This window comes from Toxorhynchites rutilus, chromosome 2, assembly GCF_029784135.1.
Source record: "Toxorhynchites rutilus septentrionalis strain SRP chromosome 2, ASM2978413v1, whole genome shotgun sequence".
Classification (NCBI taxonomy): domain Eukaryota; kingdom Metazoa; phylum Arthropoda; class Insecta; order Diptera; family Culicidae; genus Toxorhynchites; species Toxorhynchites rutilus.
Window position 1 is genome coordinate 231,772,939 of NC_073745.1, and position 5,094 is coordinate 231,778,032.

The 5,094-nt window shown below is 40.2% G+C and overlaps 1 long non-coding RNA gene across 1 annotated transcript; it reads right to left on the reverse strand.

Annotated features, from left to right (window-relative positions):
* Positions 1-4,046: 4,046 nt before the first annotated feature.
* Positions 4,047-4,811, reverse strand: LOC129771955 (uncharacterized). The gene is made up of 3 exons (XR_008742513.1): positions 4,505-4,811; positions 4,259-4,358; positions 4,047-4,202 (listed from the first exon to the last, which is right to left on the reverse strand). It is a non-coding gene; the product is annotated as an uncharacterized LOC129771955 (long non-coding RNA).
* Between the last annotated feature and the right edge of the window lie 283 nt (positions 4,812-5,094).

The following is a 5,094-nucleotide window of genomic DNA, read 5'->3' on the forward strand; positions in this document are numbered from 1 at the left end:
AATTTTACATTCCGGGACGAACAAGTACAGGAGGATGGAGGTCTCTAAGTATAAACTTAAATTAACCCACCTAAGGTGTGATGTTTGCCATTTCTTATTTAGACGAATTTCAGGCCAACTCGACTGGCCGTTAGCAGCACTATCTCAGATAGCAGTAAAATTTTGTGGGTGTAAAGACATGGGCCATTTAAGCAACTTTACATAGGGGAATGGGGGGTATGCCCGACCCCCTAAGGAAAAGTATTGTTTTGTGAGATCTGCGGGCATATATTGATATGTTTCCTCCACAGAATAATTGTCTAGTTCGTTTGCCATGAGATATAAGGAATATCAGTACATTTAAACGGTAATTTTCTCAAGTAATAGTCAATTTAAAAAAAGACGGGTGGGTAATGTCGGGGACATAACCGGAGTGACGTAGGACTATACAAAGGGGACAGCTTTTGTTAAATATATATTTTAAATATATTGTTTTATTTTCTTCTCCTACGTAAATACCTACCTATCTACCTGAAAATGGATTAGTTTACTGTTTACTCTTTATGAATATGTTGATGGTTCTGAAAAGAACCTTTGGTGTTGTGTTTTTGTTATCACTCGATATTCCCATCTTGTTCGGTTAAACCTTCCTGTTTAGCTATTGCGTTTACCACTCGCCACAGCTTTCACAGTTGGAAAATTTCTTCCCATCCAGCTTGTGACATGTTGTTCAGTAAATTACATTTAATGCGACGTGCCGGTGAAACACTTTGCCACTCACTGAAACTAATCGTTGCCTTGATGAGCGCCGAACCGAAGCTGCTCTGTTCTTGATGCGTGTTTTCTGATTGTCGTGAGCAGCTTTGCAAGCCAACTCGAGCACTCCGACGGCCGAAACTCTATAATCACTGTTAGTTATACTGGTGCTCCGGCACCAATCCGTTCGGCCTAATTACCCTTGCGGAGCAATCAGTGAATGCGACCAACAGGGAACTGGAGACCTGCATGGTTCGAGTGAGACTTTGCCTTTCCCTTAACTTGTCCTCCTTTGTTACGTCCACGATGCCGATGCCGTACAACCACACGAGTTTACGGTTTGGAAGAAAATAAGTTATTTTTTTGGGGTCCGCGTGTTTTATACTCTAGCGGTACACACTCACAGGATAGAGACAAATCGGCAGACTCAGCCAGAGGGGCGAGTCCAACGAGACGAACGAATGAGCATTAAAAGGGAGCGATGGCAAAAAAATACATTCATTACGATTTGTTCGCTCGTTGGATTCGCATGCAGGCTAAAAAGGGTCCTTTTCAGGATCACAAAATTATCTTCAATCTAAAGAGTTTATTGTTTTGTTATCACTCGATATCCCCATCTTGTTCGGCTAAACCTTTCTGTTTAGCGATTGCATTTGCCACTCGCCACAGCTTTCACAGTTGGAAAATTTCTTCCCATCCAGCTTTGTGACATGTTGTACAGTAAATTACATTCAATGCGACGTGCCGAAGCGCCACTCAGTGTCGCATTGGAGGCGATTTTAACCTGTAATTGAACATTTGCGATGACAGTGGTACAGTGTCGACTTTCAATGTGGGGTCATAATCTAATCTAATTGGATCTCTATGTTTACAAAAATGTCCAACTAAATAAGTCGCATTACATGTCCGTCCAATTAGCTAAATGTCGAACTAATTGTAAATTACTGTACTTTCAATCTGGAAACAATTTAAGAATTGGTGAAAATTGAATAATCAGGAAAGTCCCCAACTATCAATAAGCTTAGAACAACTGCCAAATTCACATACTCATCAGATCCTGGCAAACAAATGATGAAAAAATCTATTTGTGTTTTATTATTATTTTGAATAATGTTTTAGAAAGCATTGAACTGTATTTCCTAAACTCTTTTTTGGAAGGTTTAATGGCCCTGAAAAGCGCCTTGTTTTATGGAATGGTTCCAATTTAGAAAACTTAGTACTCGTGGTTTTGAAAAAAAACCATTTCGAACGCCCTCGATGCCGCCTTGTTCTGGATTTGCCACCAAAGCAGTTTGTATAAAGAACAAACTTTTTTCTTCTGCTACCTGATGCCGTTTTGCGATTGCGTTTTCCACTCGCCACTCGCTGCAACTGCCTGTTGTCTTGATGTCCACCGAACCGAATGTGTTCTGTTCCGAATGCGGCTTTTCTTATCGTCGCGAGCAGCTTTGCCAGCTAACTCGATCACTTCGGCGGCCGAAACTATATAACACCGGCTAGGTGGACTGGTGCACTGGTACTAACGCGCTCGGCCTAGCTACCCTTGCGGGGAACTCCAGATCAACACGGTTCGAGCGGGATTTTGCCTTTCCCTTCACTTTTCCTCCTTTACCATGTCCAGACATGGCTGCTTGGGTTGGTTTGTTGATGTGTTGTGATGCGAACCGATGTGGTGTACGGTTTGAATGAGAATGATCGTTACGGAAGGAAGGAAGGAAGGTCTTGTATTATAGAGACTTTAAACTTTTGCAGTTCATTCGTCTCTAGCCTTGAGAAAGGCCCTTTGAAAACTCTTCTTCTTCTTCAATGGCACTAACGTTCCTAGAGGAACTTCGCCGTCTCAACGTAGTATTACTTGCGTCATTTTTATTAGTACTTAGTTGAGATTTCTATGCCAAATAACACGCCTTGAATGCATTCTGAGTGGCAAGTTCTAGAATACGCGTGATCACAGTGCAAGTCGGAGGAAATTTCTTTGACGAAAAATTCCCCCGACCAGAACGGGAATCGAACCCGAACACCCGGCATGTTAGTTATGACGCTAACCACTCGGCCAAGGGAGCATTTGAAAACTCTACTCTACTCTATTACTCTACCCCAGCGCTACCACCTCCGCCCTCTTGCTTTGAGAAAGGCACTCGATCCCTCGCTGTCCAGCTCGTCCAGCAACGATGTTGTCCAATCGGTGTCCACACAAAGAATGATCGTTACGGCAGTGGAGCGGGGATTTTTAAGCTGACTGGCTCGCTCGAGAATTACGCATGTGTGAGACTGCGACCAATGTTTCGTTCATTTTTTTCTTTTTCCTTTCCAATCGTGCTTCATTCTATTTCGCTGCTGCTCTGGTTGCCCGTTTTGGTCGGTACGATTTGAGGAGCACAAAATGGACCAATAAAAAATGGGCACATAGTGCATTTTAACAATGCTTGATATTTCACAATTATTCAATTATTTATCTCAAGAAAAATGAAATGTTATTCTTTATGACAGATGCGTAGATATATTTCCTATCAATTGATGCAAAAACCATTGCGATCTATTGAGAAATGCTCGAGTTATAAGCGTTCCAAATGTTGCATTTTTTCCTACTTGTTCAGTGCCTAGATTTCCATTTCACCCCCTATATCCTCCGGTTAGACGTAGTCCTACGTCAAAACTGCCATAAAAATGAAGCTCATCAACCAGTGCGGGTGAAACCGGCACCCCACGGGGGTAACACCGGTACCCTACGGGGTAAGACCGTCATCTCAATTTCTCAATATATATATATATACTTGGCAACAGATGAACCAGTTTGAATGTGACAGTCGGCAAATAGAAGGTATTCTAATTCTAAATGTCGCTGTCAAGTATGGTTCGGATCGTTCAACCGATTCCGGAGATATGGTCGGAACAAGTTCCGATGAACATGGAATATGGAGAAGAAATCACCAAACCACACCACAATTCAATTACAAGTTTAATGGAATCTAGGACCACATTGAACACTTACCGGTGGTCAGTTTTTCTTCTTACTTGAATCAATATCCGTCATACGACGCTTTTAATCACACTAGGATTCGACTTGAAATCACAGAGAAGTATGAGTTCATGACTGTAGGTAAATTATTTCAGGTTTTTGTGATTATGATGGCAATAAAACTAATTAAATTATGTTTATTTGTAATTAGTTTATTATTTTCGTAACGACCATATAGCCATTATTTTTCGTTCAATGATGAAGTTCATTTAGTTTTATCGAACAGCTTAAATCAAACATTAAATTTACATCAGTAAAAAAACATAAAAAAAAATTACGAACAAGCGATTCCATTTCTTTCAGCAAGCTCGAAAGCTAGCTTCCGTACGTCAATCTTCGTGATGCCATAAAATCGGTTTTCTAGGTCAAGTAGGTGCTGCATGATCTCCGCTTCCTGCTCCATCGTAAATAGGGCCTTTCTTGGATCTAGTTGCGAGCTTACCACCTTCTGAAAAACGTGATCATGTAATGTAGACCTGGGTATTCCAAAAGTCGTGAAAGCACATTTGATAGAAACTCCACTAGCAATGGCCTCTTTTGCAAGGATGAGGTTCTCCTGGGACCAACTCCCTCGATTCGTTTTCCTTTGGTAGCTGCGAGGCATCTGAAATTGATGGAAAATATGTCTTAGAAACCTTCAACTAAACGCAAACCATGCCGGGATCCCCCACTCAAAGGGTGACGGACTTACCCCGACAGCACACATTTTTTCAAGAAGACTATTTCTATTAACTTATTGTTTTAACTTACCTCAACTCGAATCCCAGTGATTGCTAACAATCCAGGGGACAAACTGTAGAGCAACGGAAAAGAATTTGAAACCGCGTTCAACAATAAAAGCTTAAACTTCACTGACGGAAAGTTACATCCGACTACATATCATCGGCATTCGAGTTTGTTTTGATTTATATTTTTACAATTGACGGATCATGTTGGGTTCGATGTGATTGAAAACGTCTAAAATAATAAATACTAACATGTATAATATTCAAAAACGTAGTTAATCAGAGTTTTCTAGTAAAACTCAGGGGGTGCCGGTCTTATCCTCAGTGGCGGGCTTACCCTCGCTTCCCCTACTTGAAATATTCGAAAAATAATTAGACAGCATTTTGGAAAAAGCCAAATTTTTTCCTTAAATTTTTACAAAAATTTATAACTTAAAAACTATGATACCTAAAAAATTCATGTCAAAGAATGAAAATATATATATGAATAGCCCTTCAGGGAAAAAGTTTTTCTAACAACAACTTTTTTTATATTTTCTTTGAAAAAAATACAACTAATCCTAATTTTGTTTAATGTTGACTAACATAGTGTATTTGACAAAGTTTTAGATCTTA